At 40.2% G+C, this 20,808-nt stretch overlaps 1 protein-coding gene across 21 annotated transcripts in view; it reads right to left on the reverse strand.

Annotated features, from left to right (window-relative positions):
* macf1a (microtubule actin crosslinking factor 1a) overlaps positions 1-20,808 on the reverse strand; it is a 590,515-nt gene that overhangs the window by 112,453 nt on the left and 457,254 nt on the right. The gene's annotated exons all lie outside the window — the stretch shown is intronic.

Below are 20,808 nucleotides of genomic sequence, written 5' to 3' on the forward strand. Positions count from 1 at the left end.
ATGTGCTGCTATCTCCAGAGGGCTGAAAACATTGGAACTCAGATCACATTTCAATATAGATATGTAAAAAATTCATTACTCAACATTGTCAGATTGAGATAATTTTAAAAATGCGAAGAAATGTGAGTAACATACTAAGGCATCCATTAGTCTTGTGAGACCATGGATCTGCACCTGGAAAGTCTTCATTCTCCAGGGTGCAGGCCTGGGCAAGGTTGTATGGAAGACCAGCAGTTGCCCATGCTGCAAGTCTCCCCTCTCCACGACACCAATGTTTGTCCAAGGGAAGGGCATTAGGACCCATACAGCTTGGCACCAGTGTCGTCGCAGAGCAATGTGTGATTAAGTGCTCAAGGACACAACACGTTGCCTCGGCTGGGGCTCAAACTCACGACCTTCAGGTCACTAGTCCAATGCCTTAACCATGTGCCCACACGAGTAACATATATATGATGACCAATGTACATAAAAATCTATAGAATCTTTAATCACTAGGTTAATTCTTCTAGGTTTTAATGTTATTCTCTACATATCACAGGCCTGGAAGAAAGTGTATAAAAGGCGAGTGGTCTGTTGATAGTTTCCATTAGTACCTTTTCAGTGGACCTCCTATATAGTAATTTTTACTGATGTTACATTAACACTTTGTTACAACTTTGAAGGTTCTGTATTTATTTTTGTGCGTGCCATACTCTGCCAGAGCCTCGGCGACCACTTATCTTTTCAAGTGGTTGTCTTGGAGGAAAGATTCTGTGAGTGGTTCCCCACGTCCTTCTCACAGCACAGTCTTTTTTTTAAACGAGGCCGAGTTGCAAGCTTGACACTCAACCGGCACGGATGGAAAGTGTGCCCGGGAGCGGCCCGACTGGGTTCGAACTTGGGAACCTTCGCTCCGGAGTCCGGTGCTGATGTCACTGCGCCGCTAGCCGGCCTTTTAGTTATTCATAATTTAGTTATTTTAGTTATTCATAATTGTCATTCAAAGTAATTTTGTTTTTCAATTCAGATTTTATTTGCACTAACTTCAGTCCTTCTAGAAGAATCCTTGCTTGTCATCTGCAGAAGTGAAAACACATTTATCTTTCACTTGGTCTGTCCCATCAAGATACAAACCAAAATCTTGTTTTGATTCAATTCTCTTGGTGGAATTTATCTTTGAGGAGCATTACGTTGGGTGCAAAAAGGTTCTAAAAATGACTAAGGAATTCAACTACATTACAATGGTTTTTATGCATATAATGTCTTTTGAGAAGCTGTGCACAAATTTAGTTAAGAAAAGTATCTTATAAATAGTCACTTGGTTAATTCTTTCACGTTTGGAATAATCATTTCATACGATGGTCATGCTGTCGAAAATCATACAAAAATGATTACCCCAACTTCTCAAATATAGTTCAGAGGCTAAATGCATAACTTTTAAAAATTACATGATCATAATCTTTAGATAATAATTTATGAGCCTGAAGTGTAAATCCAACATAGGTGAGCCTCGTGATTTAACTGGCATTGATAAAAAAGAGGAAGTGGAATACCAGAGTAGGCTATTGAGAGACAATGAAAAACTGCAGGAGCTGCCATAGATGTGTGAAAAGATAAAGATCAGCAGGAGTGGGGTCTTTTCTGACTTGGGGGCGGGGGGGAGGAATTATATTAATGAACAAGGAAATGACAAAGGAAGTAAATATTTTGTTTCTGTCATTGTGGAAGGCACAGAAAACCACTTGGAAGTTGTGGAGGAATATGGGTCGAGAGTGAATGAGGAACTGAAAGTAATCAGCAGAAGTAAAAAGGAAAAATAAACAAGTGTTGAAGAAGTTAATATTTATTTATTCATTGAGATCTAGCCCCTTCCAACCCCCTGTGCCGTGCCAGCCAGCAACCCCTGATTTAATCCTAGGCTAATCACGGGACAATTTACAATGACCAATTAACCTACCGACCAGTACGTCTTTTGGACTGTGGGAGGAAACCGAAGCGCCCAGAGGAAACGCACACTGAGATGGGGGTGGGGGGGGGAGAAAACACATACAAGCACCTTACAGACAGTGGTGGCAATTGAACCCAGGTTGCTGGTACTGTAAAACGTTGTGTTAACCACTACACTACCGTGTTGCTCCAATAACGTTCCTTCAGCCATATTAGGACTATAAGGACTTAAATCCCCATGACGTAATGGCATGCATCCCAGCGCTTTGAAGTCAGCTGTTTTGGTGATGGCAGAATTATTGATCGTCATCTTACAAACTTACTTTCATGAGATTCTGGAAGAGTTCCTATAGATTGGAAGGGTGCATCTATTTGAGAGGGAAAACAAGGACCTCTTGATCCTGTTGGCTTGACAGCAGCAGTGGGAGATATGCTGGAATTTGTTATCAGGTAAGTGGAAAACAAATATGTGATTTGGAAGAATCAATTTGGATTTACAGAAGGAAAAATATTTGAGAAATCTATTGCACGTGTATGGGGTAACAACTGCAGCAATAGACAGTGGTGAACCAGATGATGTGGTATATTTGGACTCTCAAAGCCTTTCATAAGCATGACAAATTCTGCAGAAATCCAAAGCCACACATACAAAATGCTGGAGGAACTCAAGCAGGTTAGGCAGCATCTATGGAAATGAACAGATAGTCGATGTTTCAGGCTGAGACCCTTCTTCAGGATTGAGAAGGGGGAAGACGCCAAAATAAAAAGATGGGTGGGAGGTGGGGAAGGAGCATAGCTAGAAGGTGATTAGTGAAGTCAGGTAGGTGGGAAAGGTCATGGGCTGGAGAGGAAGGAATTGGATAGGAGAGGACGACGGACCATAGGAGAAAGGAAAGGAGAGGGAAGCTGGGGGAGGTGATAGGCAGCTGAGAAGAGGTAAAAGGTCACAGTGGGGAATAGAAGAAGGGGTGGCGGGGAATTTGTTTACCAGAACCTTTGGTAAGAGACCAAACAAGGTATCATTAAATTAGAACACTTGATACTGTGGGCAGAATTTTATAGTGGAATAAACATTGTTACCTGACAAGAAAGAGGGGAATGAAAGGTTCATTTTCAAGCATGATAAATGGGGCACCAAGGGGATTAGTACCAAGGCACCAGCTGTTCACAATCTAAAACCATGATTTGGAATAGGAGATCAAGTGTAATGTACCCATGTTCCCTGATAATACTAACAAAGCACCTGAATAGGGAGTGAGGAGAATGCAGAGAGGCCCCAGGGGACTATCATCAGGCTAAATGAAAGGGTAAGGGCTGTGGAAAATGTGAATCAATCAATTTGGAAGTGAGAGGAAAAAAATAAAAGGCAGGGTATTTTATGGCAAGAGATCCTAGATTACTGGTATCGAGAGAGGTCTAGGAATCCTTGCACCTCGTCACTGAAAGTTAATATACAGGTTCAGCAGGCATTCAGTGATGCATATGGCATGTTGGTCTTTAACAAAACTGGATTTTAGTGCAAGCTGAACCCTCTTTCTCTAATTATACAGAGTTCCTGGTGACTGCAAATATTCACTCCAGGTTTGGTCTCTACCTATGGAAGGATAGACTGCATCAGAAGCAGGCAGAAGCATAACAAAGGTTTAATGGGTAGAATTCTGAAATGGCAGGTTTATTGTATGAGAACAGATTAAGCAGACTAGAATTGTACCCTCAAAGGGCTGCAAGTCTGAAAGAGGTGATCTCAACAAAACATGCAAAAATGGGCTCGACATTGCCAATACAAAATTGTACCTTCCCTTGGCTGAGGTCTCTAGCTGTCTACAACTGGAGGTCACACAGCCTACAACATAAGGGGTCAGCCATTCAGGATGGGGGCGAGGAACTATTTTTTTTAAATCAAGAAGGCAGTAAATCTTGGGAATTCACCACCACGGTAGGTTGTAAAGGAGCTTTTACTGACACAGGCAGCAAAAGATTATTAAGTATTACGGGAACCAAGGGTTAATGCAGGAAAGTGGAACTGAAGACAAAGGTCAGCATGAAGATCAGTGAAGATCTCACTGATTTATCAGCCACAAATAATCAAATAACTAAGTTCTTATGTCAACAGGATTGGAAATTGCTTCTCCCCCCCCCACTGTTTATTGTATATATTTATTATAACTGATAGTTTTTTTATGCCTTGCATTGTACTGTTGCCGCAAATGAACAAATTTCATGGCATTGTTCAGTGGTACTAAACCTAGTTCTGATCTGGAACCACAGGTTGATTGATATACAAAGCAACTGAAAACATCGAATAATGTTTTATCTTAATTAAAACCGTCTTTTTTATATATGTATATATTTGGGAAGACCAATTTGTTAGAAATTGACCATAAGATATAGGTGCAGAATTAGGCCATTTGGCCCATCGAGTCTGCTCCGACATTTCATCATGGCTGAGCCAATTTTCTTCTCAGCCCCAATCACGTGCTTCTCCCTGTATCCCTTCATGCCCTGAACAATCAAGAATCTATCAACCTTTGACTTAAAATATACATAAAGACTTGGCCTCCACAGCTGCCCATGGCAAAGAATTCCATCGATTCACCACTCCCTGGCTGAAGAAATTCCTCCTCATCTGTGTTCTAAAAGGATGCCTCTCTTCTGAGGCTGTGTCTGCCGGTCTCAGACTCCCCCACCACAGGAAACATCCTCTCCATCAAGACCTCTCAACATTTGATAGGTGTCAATGAGGTCACCCCTCATTCTTCTGAACTCCAGTGAATACAAGCCCAGAGCCATCAAACACTCTTCATAAGACAAGCCATTCCATCCTGGAATCATTTTTGAGAACCTTCTTTGCACCCTTTCCAGTTTCAGCACATCCTTTCTAAGATAGGGGGCCCAAACCTGCTCACAATACTCCAAGTGAGGCCTCACCATTGCTTTGTAAAGTCTCAACATTGAGTCAACTTTCAATCCAAGCTGTCTACCACATAAAAACAATGCCCATGGATTATATACAGTCCTGTGCAAAAGTCTTAGGCATATGTGAAAAGTAAGTTTTGTAAAGTGAAGATGCTTTTAAAAATAATGAAAAGTTTCTGAATAGCAAAGAAATTACTATGAAGAGCAGAAATCAGTAAAAAGAATAAATGATGTCAATATTTAGTGTGACCACCCTTTGCCTTTAAAAGTGCATCAATTCTCTTATATATCCTGTCGTACAGTTTTATAAGATAATCAGCTAGTAGATTGTTGCAAGCATCTTGGAGAACTTGCCACAGTTCTGCAGTATTTGGCTGTCTCGCTTGCTTCAGTCTCTCCAGGTAATCCCAGACAGACTGGATGATGTTAGGATCAGGGCCCTGTGGAGGCCATACCATTGGAAAGTGTCAAAAGTCTATGGCGCCCAAGGCTTTTGCACAATACTGTACTTCCATGTCTCAACATCCCAGAGATTTCCCAAAACAAGGAAAAGAGTAGAGTACGTGCAGATTATTAATAAAGGACTACACTTTCGATTTCTGTTGGTCCAAGACACAAAACAGACACCTTCACAAGAACATTTGGAAAAATTGTTTTGACAACATACGCCACAGGTTATTGATCCCTTAATGCCATACTTGTGCAAATAGTAGAGATGCTTTCAAGACCTCTGTTTTTAAGAGATTGAAGAATGACCTTATAAATGATCAACACCAGAAAACATTCTAATTGCTTTCACAGTTCTAAACACAGTTTGGGTTCAAAATAGAGAAGGAATGTGAAAGCACAAGACCTTGACAGAGAGCTATATATCATGCAACATGGATAGTTCTAATGTGCATAAAGGACAAAGTTTTAGCCATTAAATCAGACTACAAAAACAGGGTCTTTGGTGCATTGTGTGATGCTGCCCATTTTCCAAAATCCTAAACTTCTTTATCATTTACTCATTTAATTACTTTTTAAGTATCAGAATAACCAGGGGAGAGGAGAGGACGAGGGCCGGGGCGAGGGAGTTCTGAATGACAACTGAGGTAGATGAGAATACTTTTTAAATACTGATGACATATTCTGGGTTGTGTAGGTGGTGTCACAATTGACCAAATAATCAACTTAACAAGCCACATAAAATTCCCACCTTCACAGAAGCCAACCTCCAGTTCACTCAGTGTAACGTCTGCAAACAGGAATGCCCAATTCACAAACATCAGGCCAAATCCATTCCAGTTCATTACTGCAATCTGTTAACTCTCAATCAGTGTGAAGGACCACATTACTGTCAATACTATCCAGCTGTATTTCCTCACCCAAAAGATGACAGTGCCTTGCTTGGGTTTTGTTATCACTTGACTTTAGATCTCATCTCAGCTTCAATCCAAGCATGGACCAGAGAGTTAAATTCCAAAGGTTAGACCAGAGAGACTGCCCTTGACGTCAGGCAGTATCTGACTGAGTATGGCAGCAAAAAGCCCTGGTAAGACTGGTAACTAACTTAAAAAAAGTCCATTAACTGAAGTCATCCTTAATTAAATGAAAATGACTGTGGTAGTTGGAATTCAGTCATCCAAGTTCAATCATCATGCAGGCGATTGTTGGGGGAGAACAACACAGGATAGATTTAAATAAGGTTGAAAGAGCATAAGAAAATTTACAAGGAATAGAGAAGGTGGCGAGGATGGCTTCTAGGGATTTGGGTGCAGAATATAAAAGTTGAGGGGTTATTCTGCAGGCTTACAAAACACTGCTTAGAGCTCACTTGGAGTATTGCGGGCAGTTCTGGTCACTGTGCTATAGGGTTGCCAACTTTCTCACTCCCAAATAAAGGACAAAAGTAGCAGTCAAATACGGGACACTTGTGTTTACCCCGAGAAAGACTACTATGACCACGAAGCCTTGCGCGGGCACCTGTGTGCGCATGCCTGATGTGCGTATGCGTGTACGTGCCGATTTTTATCCCCCACAAATCACTTTTGGTTTAATCTTCCCGATTATACTGTACATACATTATTTCTACTTTATATAGGCTGTGTATTTATCATATCATTCCTGCTTTTACTATATGTTGGTGTTATTTTAGGTTTTATGTACTATTTGGTATGATTTGGTAGGTTATTTTTTGGGTCTGGGAACGCTCAAAAATTGTTCCCATATAAGTTAATGGTAATTGCTTCTTTGCTTTACGCCATTTTGGCATGAAAGGTTTCATAGGAACGCTCTACATTAGTGGGGGAAATACGGGACAAGGGCAGTCCTGTATGGGACAAACCAATTTAGCCCAATATACGGGATGTCCCAGCTAATACGGGACAGTTGGCAACCCTACTGTGCTTTAAGATCAACGGTGTTGTGCTGGAGATAGAAGATTCACCTTGATGTTGCCCTTTAGTCATGTGACGTGATTGGATTAGCTGGGTTTATATTCCCTGAAATGAAAGAGGTGGAAGTGTGGCCTGATAGTATATAAAATTAAAAGAGACATTGGTAAGATAAATAACCAGAATAATTTTTTCAAGGTAGGGGCATAACTTGGCCCAGATCCCAGAAGATGAATGGATTAAAAAAAAATTGGTAATCTGCAGTAAATGGTTCATCTCCCAACCAATTACTATGTTATCATCATCCGCAAATTGTAAAAATATTGGGGTTCTAACTTTTCTGTCATTCATTCTTTGGGTTTTTTTCTGCTTTGTGGGTGTCTGTGAAGAACGAGAATTTCAGGTTGATTATTGTATACATTCTCTGGTATTAAATTGAACCGTTTGATACGCACTCTGTCCAGGTCAGAACAATCCGTCTACCTTTGCCCCCCAGCACCAGTATTTATTGGCAGTCATGATGATTATCTATATTGCAGCAAATTGCCAAAATGTCTTCATACTCTTGAGAACAATGGCTGCAGGTGTAAGGGTACAAACCCCAATTTGCACACCACCTTGCTGTTGCTGGAGAAAATGAGTGCTGAACTCTCTATCTGACAGCCTTGTGGGAGGATCTTCCCCAATGGACTGGAGCAGTTAGAGAAGGCAACAAACCACCACGTGCTCACATAATAAGTGAAGAGTGATGTGAGCCTTATCAGCTACAACTCTATCTGGTCAGGTGAATGAATACAAAAAAGATTATGAACCTGCCTGCCTGCATCTATACATTAAGATCCAAGTCATTCACACATTCAAATCACCAAATTGTTAAGCCTGAGCCTTGACTTAAAATTTGATAAATTAACTAGTAGATTTCAGTTACCGATCACGCAATCTTTATATAGTCTAAGTAATCCTTATTTCAGTATTGAAATATTTTTATTAAGATACAGTGTGGAGTAGGCCCTTCTGGCCCTTGCCACCCAGCAACCCCCAACTTAACCCTAGCCTAATCATGGGACAAAGCTGGTCGGTGGTGTAGCGGCATGAGCACCGGACTTCGAGGCAAATGGTCCCAGGTTCGAATCCGGCCTGCTCCATGCATACTTCCCATCCGTGCTGGGTTGAGCGTCGAGCCAGCAACTCGGCCTCGTGAAAAACAGACAAATGTTAAGGAAACAGCAAGGGACCGCCCCATGCACCATAAGGTGCGGAAAGGAACAATTTATAGTGACCAATTAACCATCCAACCGGTACGCCTTTGGACTGTGGGAGGAAACCAGAGCACGCAGAGGAAAACCACATGGCCATGGGGAGAACATACATATAAACCCGTTACAGGCAGTGACGGGAATTGAACCCGAGACGCCTGTATTGTAAAGCGTTGTGCTAACCACCATGCTACCGTGCCACACTATATTAACCCAGTATTGTCTGAAATAATCAATGATGGGCAATTATTCATTATAGCTTTTGTTGTAATGTTACTGAAATTTTGAGCATTATATGCAGTCACACAGAAGAGAGAGACACTCTCTCCAGACCAGTATGCCCATCCACACTAATCCCATCGACCAGCACTTAGTCCACAGCCTTCTGCACCTCAACAACTCAAGCCTTTTGTCCAGATATCTGGATCTTAAATGTTGTGAGAACCATGTTTTCAAGCAGTACATTCCAGAGTGCATAAACCATCTGAATGGGAAAAAACCCTCCGATTCCCCCTCATCCTCACATTAATCCTAATTTCTTCAGGCCTTAGATGTCTTGGCTACAAGTAAAGTTTCTCATTATCTATTCTACCTATGCCTCTTGCAAATTAGTTCACCTCTGTCAAATTTGCCTCTACTTCCTCTGCTCCAAGGAAAACAAACCCAGCTAATCTGACTGCACATCATAACTGAACGCGCCATCCCTGGAGGTAAAATAAATTTTACCTTCTCAATAATTAGATGAGTACCAGGCTACAACATTGTTTCTGCAGTATTAAATATCTTAAGTTCCCTTCATATTGTACAAATATTTCACAAACACATTTAATACATTACAATGAAGGATCCTGAGAAGCCGAATTCACACAAAGGGCATGGGTTTTCATAAAACTTTCACGAGAGTGGCAAGTGCGTGGAATGGGCTGCTGGCAACGGTGGTGGAGGCAGAAACGATAGGGTCTTTTAAGAGTCTCCTGGATGGCTACATGGAGCTTAGAAGAATAGAGGGCTATGGGTAAAGCCTAGGCAGTTCTAAGGTAGGGACATGTTCGGCACAGCTTTGCGGGCCGAAGGGCCTGTATTGTGCTGTAGGTTTTCTATGTTACTATGAATAGTAAATGCATTTGAACATCCATCATAAAGTAAAAGTTCTACACTTGGGGTGGCATGGTGGCGTAGTGGTCAGCACAACGCCTTACAGTACCAGCGACCTGTGTTCAATTCCCGCCGCTGCCTGTAAGGAGTTTGTATGTTACCCCGTGACCACGTCGGTTTCCTCTGGGTGCTCCAGTTCCCACCCCCCCCACCCCAAAGTCCAAGACATACTGGCTGATAGGTTAGCTGGTCACTGTAAACTGTGCTGCGATTAGGCTAGGGTTAAATCGGGGAACTGCTGGGCAGCCTGGTTCAAAGGGCCGTGAGGGCCCTGATTCGGTGCTGTACTAAATAATATATTTACAAAATTCTCACTTACTCACAGGACAGTGTAAATAAAGTTCGGTACCTTAATGCTGTCCATGTAATGCCCAAGTAACAATTTTCCCAGGAAACATATTATGCATCAGAGAGGAAGATAAATACCTCATCATCTGTATCCAACTCTTCACTTAAAGCAGAAGACTCCAGCTCATCTGTTTTCACATTGAAGCGGTCTCCACTGGTCTCTAAAACATTACCAAGTGGATCTGGGTCCAAGTACAATCCTGATGGACTGGAATCATCACACTCTGACTTAAATAAATGCTCCATTATTCCTGCTTCAATGAAATCATCATCAAGGTACAAACTCAAAATATTTTCCTGCAAATCAGCCTGCACGCCATATTCCCAACTTTCAGCTCTGTTTGCTTGTTCTTCCTCTGTTGGTTTAATAATCTCTTCATCTTCATCAGATTGGAAAAGGAATCTGATTGCTTCAAGTGATTCCTCAGAACCCACGTCAATTGGCAATCCCTCACTACAAGATCGAATATTTTCAACAACCAGATCGGATGCAGAATAGATTTTTGTGGTATCATTATCAATTGGTTCTTCTATAGTATTTACGTGTGCTGGATCTAAAGTAACAGGGTCTGCAACATCTGAGCATTTTACTGCATCAGACTCTATCTGTTCATCCAATTGAAAATCGGCGAGATAGCCTCTTTGAAGCACTTGGATCTCTGTTGTTTCAGATTCCAATGATACTAATTGAACACTAGATTCACATTCTTCAAATTCAAGGCACTTACTGCTTTTTATTTCTGAAATAAAGTCTTGCTCTTCTTGACCAGAACCATCAGCAAGGTTCTCCACATCAAAATCGTCTTCATTCACATTAGAAAATATTTCTTCCTGAGAAAGGTTTATGAGATCTACATTAGGTTTTGAAGGATGGAGAGAATAACTTGCAGTAGGTGGCTCTGCAACCGTTTCACATTCTTCTAACTGGACAAATGCCGCCTGTACATCTCTGGTCTCCACCACATTGTGCGATGTTGCCATCTGCTGAGCACAGTGTGAGAGATCTAGACAAGATGTTTCAATGGAGTCTGTTGTAGGATTTTCTATAACAAAATGACATTCATTTGATTGGACAAAGTTTGTCTGTGTGTCATGGGCTTCCTCAGCAGTAGGCAATTTCACTACTTCCTGAGCATAACAAGAAAGATTTAAATCTGATGGTATGCTTGAACCTGCTGTAGGACACAGAACAACTGCTTCATATTTTTCTAACTGAATGGAGTTTAGTTGTTCATCTTTTATAACAGTATTATGCATTTCACAGTCACCAATTAAGGTTTCAGATTCAATATCTGCAGCCCTTGTCATAAATACAGTTTCTTCATCATCGTTAATTATTTCATCAATGAGCACCTCACCTGCATCGATCAGAATTTCTTCAGAGGCATCATGTCTTATTTCTAAATTACAATCTTCTTTCGATAGACTTGGAACCTCTTGCTGACTTACACTGGCAGCATGTTCAGCATCACACTCTTGTGGAAGGGTACACTCAGATCTCTCTGTCTGAGCAGTGTTATTTTTCCACTCTGCACAAGTAGTTGATCTTTGTTCAGCTGCAGTCATTCTCCTAACATGTTGATGTTTATTTTCTAACTCTTCAAAGATTTTCTCTTCCTCTAATCTCCTGTTAACTGAAGAGCTAAATTTTTGAAATGCCATGAACTCTTCTTCCCCCTCTATGCCAGATTCCATTATTTTGTCCTGGCATATTATTGGTCTTTCCTCTTCTTGTTCAAACCTCAAAGAATTTGCACCTCCATCTGTGCTTGCCAATATTACAGTATCTAACTGCTGAAATGCTGATTCTTCATAGAGAACTTGGCTGTCTTCAATCATCTTTCGCTCCTCTTCTTCAAACTGAAGGAGAGAGTCTGTATCTCCTTCATTGCTTTCCAAGATTACAGCATCCAACTGAAGTGCAGGCTCTTCAAAATGGAATTCTATGTCTTCAGTCTGGCTCTGCTCTTCTTCAAACTGTGTGACAGAGTCTGTATTTTCCAGTATTACAGCATCTAGGTGCTGAAGGGCTGATCTTTCATCCAGAAATTCTGCGTCTTCAATCGGTCTTTGAGCTTCTTTGAATGGCATCCTCAAATTGAATCCCTCTGTGCTTTCCGAATTGATGTCATCAAGTTGCTGAAATGCCAGCTCATCATTAAGTTCTCTGTCTTCAATCAGGCTTCGCTCTATTTCTTCAAATTGTATCAGAGAATCTGTATCACCCTCAGTCTCTCTCAAGATTGTAGCATCTATATGAAGTGATTCTTTAAAAATACATGCTCTATCTTCAACAAGGTTTGTGTTGTCAGTAAACTCTATGAGAGATTCAGTATCTCTCTGCATAGTTTCTATTGCAGCATATTGTTCAAATAGTTTCTTACCAGGTTCCATGTCATCGATCAATTTTTGTTCTTCAAACCTTGGAATGAGTGCGTCGTCTATATTTTTAGTAATTACACTATCTAGCTGTTGAAGTGCAAAATCTTCCACGAGATCATCTTTTTCCTCAGTCAATCTTTGCTCTTCTTGCTCAAACTGTAATAGGGAGTCAGTGTCTTCCTCTCTACTCTCCTGGATTATAGCATCTAATTGCTGAAGCGCTAGTTGTTCACTAAGAAATTCTGAGGCAAAAAACATTCGTTCAGTTTCACGCTGTTGCACCATTTCAAGATTTAGATGGCTTTTATTATCTGTTTCATAATCTTGCTCATCAAATTCAGCAGTAACCTCTAGTTTGGTTGCATCAGGGTGAAACATCCCTCTGCATTCTATAGATGTTGCATATGTGACGTTCTTTTCCTGTACAAGATCGTTAGTCCTTTTATGTAGAAACGAGGCATCTTCCAACATCCCTTTAGCCTTCAATGCTCTCGGCCACGTTGCAGATACACTTGTATGATGCTCTGGTAAAAACCTTGTCAGCTCCAGTACATCTTTGTATTCCATTAAAGGAGCACTTTCACTTTCCGAGTTTTGAGACAAAACTGTAGCGGTTCGCAACTTACTTCCTGCTCCTTGCTGAAAGGCCAGGGTCCCTGCAGATTTGTTTTCATCCTCCAATGCCGATTTAACTGTGACCAGTTCTTTTTCAGGAGACAGATCAGGGCTTTCGACAGACAAGTAGCCAGAATGCCTCTTCTCCTTAATTGAATTAGAACTATCTGTCGGCTCATTCGCTGAGATCTCAGTTCGTTCCGTGAAGTCTGGGAAGTTTGGAGGCAGGAAAGCTTTCCAGGACCTCCTGTTTGTGTTTTCTTTCCTCTCCACGTGGGGCCTTCTCTTTGGTGGACCAGAAGACCGAATAACATCACTGCTCAGTTTTAATGCATCAAATATGAGTCTTTCGTCTAATTTTTTGCTTTCAGAACTAGTCCGTGTTTCGAATACGTTTGACGTGGTGGGAGTCCCATTACTTGATAAAGTGCTAGTATCTACAGCTCTCTGACTTTGCGAATGTGTGTGATCAACAAAACTTCTCGATGGCTGGTTAGCCCTTGTCCCTAGGTCTATCTGTTCATTAATTCTCATCGTATCATATATGGATCTTTGTGGAATGTAACAATCTTCAATGTACATATCATCCTCTTCACTTTTTCTTAAGCAGGTGGGATTATTACGTCGCAAACAGTCTGGCCTGCTGAGTGGCTTCCCCATAATTAAATCAGAATTTCAAAAATCCAGAGTAAAAAGATAGATTATTTTCTTTAAACAGTAAATAAACTATATTCCAAATCCAAAATAGAAGTTTGCATGTATATTTTAATTCAAAAGAGACTCTGCATTGTTTAGATATTCCAACAACATTTTACTCACTTGTCATATGAATGAAGCTCAGGCACTCTAAAAGAAATCATTCCACGACAATCAGCCAAACCACATTTATGCATTCAAGTTAGATTCTTTCTAGTTGTCTATTCAAATGCATTGTGGCTGATAAGAATAAGGTAGTTCAACTGCTGTATTCGAACTCTGTGCAAATTCCTTTCATTTTAACCACAAACGTTACAATGCCCAAATCCCCTGCTGCTGCAAGAGAGGCAGTCCTTGAAATTCCACATGTTTTCTTTTGAAAAGTGATTCTTGGCGGATATTCCGGCAGATTCAAAGACAGGAAGTTCTTCAATCACTGGAGCTTCAGCTGCTTCCTTTCTTAGCAACATCATGGCATTTTTTAAAATGGTGCAACTTCAGAACAATGGCTAAAAGTTTCCAGATGAGCTTTTCTTTAAAGAGAATATTGTTCATTTATTACTTATAAATCAATCCTTTCCAGGTTGACGATTATCTGGCATAATCCTGCAATTCCAGTCAGTATATATGTTTACGCTGTTTAACGCCAACTCAAAATGCACTGGTGCCTAACAGTTCAGATTCTCATCCAACAAGGTTCACTTATTTTTTTATTCCTGTTTTAAACCAGGTATTTTTTCTTAATCTCCAGCTGTTGGGAAAAAAATTCCTTTCTCCTTAGTTTATGAACAGTAACAACCAGCTGTGAGAGGTATAACTGACTTTATTCTCCGGAAAACGTTGTGTCCAGCTGTCACATTGTGCAAGGCAAAGTTTTACCGTTGAACAAAAGAGTATCGAGAGCTTCCACGTTCTATCCAGTTTTTTCTTCCAAATGTCTCAGGCAGCTCCTTCCTTAGCATGTGCTGTCTCAAGTAAGTTAGCACGACTGGTTGGCTCACAGGCAATCTAAAACTGCTATGATTAATCCCATAGCCTACGTCAGCTTCTGTGGCTAATTAGATGCAGTTACGCTTTCTCAGCCACAAAGAATCCCGTAGCAGCCTTGTCAACTTTCCAAAACTTAGTTAGAGGTTTAAAAAAGTTTTAAACACTTACTTCTCTTACTTGATTGTAAAACTGACACAGGAACTTAACCAGTACTCTAGGCAAATGGTTCCCACTGCAGTTTTTTCTCTCAACCGACTTCAGTGTCTCCCTGCTGCACAGACAAAGAAACGCCCTTTTTTGGTCGCTCTCTTACACCCTCTCTCTCCCTCTCTCTCTCTCTCTCTGTCACACACAACACTGAATAGCATCTGTTGTGATCCTTTTTTCACCGCCAATCTTGCAACATTATGAATGCCACTGAAGATTCGACCTTGTGCACTCTTCCCTTCCCCGATTACGTTTCAGCCCCATGTGGTCAAACTGTAGCTTCTCAGAAAGTTGACTCTTTAACGGCTGTTTGTCTCCTGCTTTTTCCTCTAGTTTGCATATGAGACGTAACTGTGGGAAATGTACTACAGGCAAAAAAAAAAGCCTTCAAACCTGCAGATTAAGATGTACTTTGAAACCTGCACAGCCAACAGCACACCTCAAAAATGTCAGTTTTCATTCCAAATCAAAATAGTATAGCATTTAAAATAATTAAAAATGTGAAAAGTCCACACAATGTATTCAATTTAGCACTGAAAATGATACATAATCTTGATTCCAATTAAATGGAAAACTAATAAAGATATTCAATATTAAACCTTTTACCCTCATTAAAGATTTTACAGATCACAGATTGCTTTAGTAACAAATTCTACTCTGAATGGCCACATAACCTTATGATAAATATTTATGTTGGCCTTATCAGGGATTTTCCAGAATATTAATTGATTTAATAAGTCCAACAAAATAAACTATTTAATTCAAAGCTAAAATAAATCTCTGTGCAATGCAAGAGTTTTCTGTAAGGCCAATTCAGCCCGTGTAAGAGTTCTGAAGAAAAATATATACTTCCTTTTCCAGTACATTCTTGCTGTGGAAACACTAAGCAACTGAAATTGCTTTTCTGTTTTGTCACATCCTGGGTGCTCCTCCAATTCCTGATTTCCCTTCCTTGTTTTCCTTCTCTTGTCTTCTTACAATGATACAACCTCAGTTATTGAGGATTAGCAGCAATCAGTCCGCCAGTTTATGAAAACATTCCCGCGTATATTGTTTTACAACATAATCAAAAAGTTTGTGCAGGAGCTATGGGAATTCCAATTATGATAATTGTCTATACCCAGCGGAGCTCATAAAATAATATTATTCAAAGTCACAATACATCCTTTATCTTTTCAAACACTTCTTTGGTTTGAGCACCTCTTTTGGAAGGGGAACAGAAATTTACAGGCAGTTTAATATAATAGTTTGCAGTCACTAAGATTTTCCCTCAAAATCAAACGTTTACATTTATGAGAGTACAGTACTATATTAATAGTAATTTTTCCAAATGAGTTTTTGCTCGACAGTCATTCCTAGAGAAAACCTTAGATTACAATTACTCACTGATTTAAACCAAAAAGATTAAAATTAATCCTCTTTTGTCCAACACAGTTTATTGCAGTGCTGTTTTAAAAGTGTAGTGATAGAATCAAAGTACAGGCAAATAAATTATTTACAAGCAATATGATCAACAAATTAACTACAAGGCAAACACAACTTGGGAGTTATGCTAAAATTGCTTAAATTCCTGCTCTGGTTTCATTTGAGAGTCCTGCAGAGCACCAGTCTCCATACTGTGTACTTTAGAACCTCTGGCAAAAGAAGAAAAGTTTACAAAATGCTACTAGAACAGAACGTTAACTGACTGAATATGTGAATCAGTTCCAAAGACGAGGTCTTAGATGTGACTTCAATGTTATAAATGGTGGGTTTGATATGAACAGAATGTTTTCACTGGTAGAAGAATTCAAAACTAAGGCCCCAAATATGAATCAAAAGGGAAATATCAGAAGAGGTCCACCAAATAAGTCTCTCTTTCTAAGCAATGATTATCCAAGCAAAACAGATAAATAATAAACTGGTATTGTTGGCTAGTGAACAAAGTAACCAGAGAGAAGTACCGGTAGATCTGAAGCAGTCTCTGTAATCAACAAGATGAGACACAGCAGTCTTCATATTGAGACCCCTTTCAGAGGGGAGTGGTCTGCTTGACCCAACGCTACATGACGTTATATGTGCTAAGGATTAAAAGGCAATTCGATATTTACAATGCATCCACAATGCTTTCTTTGAGTTACACACAAACTTCACACCTCCTGCTTGGTATCCGCACCACAGACATCCGAATGAATTTTAATCAGCATTGTCTAGTCTTCCAGTTAACTGTGGTTCACGGTTCTAAGGAACTCATTGTTCAGAGCTACATTTTAGATATAATCCACAGTTCATGTTTGCATCTGGTGGCTGAAGTCTGTTGCTGAAGCTATTTGCTATATGTGCCAACACCAAAAAACAGGTATCACAGTAACTGATGAGAATACTAATTATGCCTGCTGCATTCACCAGCATTTTTGTGTGTGTTGTTTGCAAATCATAATGGTTTTATAACTTAATGGGTTTGAACAAATGTGCACACGAAATAGTCTCAATTTCTGTCAATAAGTCACAAGATCTAATCTTACTTCTTTGACTCCTCCTCCCCTCCCAGCCACACCTTTCTGCTGTTTTGAATCTGCTTTTATCTTTGTTTTCCTTTCATTTTCTTCTGCTTGTTCAAATATTATTGAGAAACTTTATCCAGAAAGATTAAAACAATCTAAATTTAAAAATTAACCTTGCCTTTTATGGACCATATGCTATTGCACCCCAATAAAAGTAAGCCATCTTTAATTCTGTTAAAATATCTTTTCTCTGAACAATTCCAGCCACTCCTAAAAGAAAACAGAATTCATAAAAAGAACTGGAGGCCAAGTAGATTACGAAACTGTCCTTTCACATTCTGGTATTTAATTTGTAACAGTAAGATTTTCTTTTAAAAAAAAGGGAAAATTTATCCTCTGTTATTATTAGTACCACACACGCATAAAGGTCACAAAATAAAATGCTGTTTCGCAACTTGACATGAAAAGGTCGCAGAGTAGCTAATGTGGGGAAGCAAAGGATTCACAAGTGATGGAGGAGGTTTGCTAATCAGAAACAGGATTCCTGGCTGGAAAATAACAGAGGAGCATTACTGTACATGACTGTGTAGGGTAATGTAATGGGTAGAAATAGACAGAATTCACAACCACCCACATTAAGTTGGGGTTCACTTTAAGAGGCTGGCCTGAAGTGATGACATAACTATGTGAAGTTTTTTTTAAAAACCGCGCTTTATGTTCTGTGTTTGGTGGATGATAAAGAAGTTGTTATGTTTTCCCTTAAACTTAAAACTCCTCTGCTGTTTTATTTACAAAAACCTACAATAGCTATGTATCTAGGCTGGGTAGACTACACACACCTACCCAAGGACCAAAAAAGAAAATATGTTAAATTGCTCTGCTTTCACATCTCAGCTTATATGCACTTTGATTTAGAAAGAAACAGCTAACACAAAATCACCATGGACAGTAACAGCTCTACCCACAGTCCTAAAATACAGGTTTTGCACTTAAGAACAAGGAGGAAAAGTGAAAGAAAATAATATTAATTATCTGTTCTATTAATCTGCTTTTTTGGTAAAGTGATTCTTTTTTACCCCTTCCTTGTAAACTCTTCTCCCTTAGTGTGTGCCCAGTTTAATGGGTGGAAGGTTTGACCAGTCGGCACAAAACATGGATTTTAGTGAGCAAACAGGAGACATTTAAATGTTACGTCTTTCTCAGGTAGAAAGATCTTTTTACCAGGACCTTGAATTGACCATTTGACTTGAAGCTTCAATCTCTAAAGCAAGCATAACTGCCTAATTTAAATATCAGATATATCCATTAAGGCAGAATATTAAACAATAGAAAAAGAGATATGTTTCAGAGCAATACTAAAGATCCTTCAGAAGTAACATTGCATAGAAACGTATTTTTATGTTGCTGCCAAAAGATTTAGCTAATTTGTTTAATCTTTGATGCACTTTTCAGCCACTCTGCTTCTCTGTTGATTCGTTAATGTCATTGTCACTAGGGTCCTGCACTGCTACACACCTGTCTAGCAAAGGTCACTGGATTAGGAATGGTACCTTACTGTGGAGAAGGAATATTCAAGATGTTACTGAGAACATCAGGGTCGTGCACTGAGAACACACAGGAAGCTGAACAGACTACCTTATAAACCACCTACCCGCTCACTCATCTGTCCTGTTGGCCTTGATCTGCCCCATCTGTACAGCACAGAAACAGGCCCTTCGGCCCACAATGTTGTGCTGAGCCAATTAAATTAGTAATCAAATAGCTAACTATGTCCACATCCTTCCATTTTCCTCACATCCATGTGCCTATCTAAACATCTCTTTAAAGTCCTTAAAGTGTCTGCCTTCACCACCACCCCAGGCAGCCACCACCCTCTATATATAAAAAAACTTGCCCCTCACATCTCCTTGGAAATTACTCCCTCTCACCTTAAGTGAAATGCCCTTTAGTATCAGACATTTCAACCCTGGGAAAAAGATGCTGCCTGGCTACTCTATTTATACCTCTCGTAATCTGTGGGAACCTGTAGAGAGCACCACAGTAGCATGGCGGTTAACGCAATTCTACTGCAGCTCGGGGCGTTCAATGTTCGCATCCTCTGTAAGGAAGTTTCTACGTTCTTCCCATAAGTGCGTGGGTGTTCGGATTTCCTCGTACATTCCAAAGACATACCGGTTAGTAGGGAAAACTGTGCTGTGATTAAGCTAGGGTTAAATAGGTGGGTTGCTGGGCGACGCGGCCCCGCTCATTGGGCTGGAAGGGCTTGTTCAGTGCTGTATTATTATGTCATCCTCAGTCCAGAGAACAAAGAAGTATAGCAATGTTTCTTTTCCTAAAGATTGAAGACATTTGTCACCTCAAACACTCACACATTTCTACAGATAACGCGGACAGCATTCTAACTGGCTGCATCACCATCTGGTATTTGGGGGGGGGGGGGTGCGCAACTACACGGGATCAAAATAAACTGCAGAAAATTGTAAACTCAGTCAGCTCCATCACCGGCACTAGACTCTGTAGTATCCAGCACATCTTCAAGGAGCGATGCCTCAAGGCAGTGGAGTCCATCATTAAGGACCCCCCACCACCCAGGACATGTCCTCTTCTCACTGTTACCATCAGGGAGGAAGTACAGGAGCCTGAAGGCACACACTCAATGATTCAGGAACAGCTTCTTCCCCTCTGCCATCTGATTTTTGATGGACATTGAACTGATGGTTTCCAGAGCTAACTGCAGAGCCAAATGATGCCCCCAAGATACAATAATTGGGATATGATTTTGAGTCTACTGCAGGTGCACTGTTTACTGCTAGGTTGAGTGATACTATATTGAATGAAATATAGGTAACAAACAGCATATTGGATGAGACTTTGAAAAGGATCATCCAAACTAAAGATTTGATAGGTATTGGCAGTAAAAACAAAGATTAAAAAAAACTCTTCATTTATAAGGACACAGAAACCACTGCTAACAGGTTTCTCAATTAAGAAAATAACCCATTTTAATTTAATTTGCAGCAACATTTCTTCAGCACTTTCACTGTGTTCCCTTGGCTCTTTTACTCTGCTCATTAACGGTTTGACATGAAAGCAACAAAGTCTGTGTTCTTCAATGCAATTACCTCTCTAGTTCCAAGTGCATGCAATCGTTACTATGTCTGGATTGAAGAATTTTTAAGTTTCATGGAAATTAGAATACCGCAGCATTGCTTTTTTGTCTGCCAGTCGGTAATTTAATCCGCCAAGAGGGGGTGGGGATATTAAGTCCGTACACAGGCAGAGTCTGTCATGCAGAAGAACACATTAACACCAAGACTTGAGAAAAGGTCAATAAGAGTACACCTTGGCACCACAGCTTATTAATAGCTGGCTCCAAATTGCAGAGCACGTTGCTTCAGAACCACCATTTACTGATGCACTTTAGACTCAAAGAGTTCGAAATATAAAAGAACAACGTTA

This window comes from Mobula birostris, chromosome 30, assembly GCF_030028105.1.
Source record: "Mobula birostris isolate sMobBir1 chromosome 30, sMobBir1.hap1, whole genome shotgun sequence".
Classification (NCBI taxonomy): Eukaryota; Metazoa; Chordata; class Chondrichthyes; order Myliobatiformes; family Myliobatidae; genus Mobula; species Mobula birostris.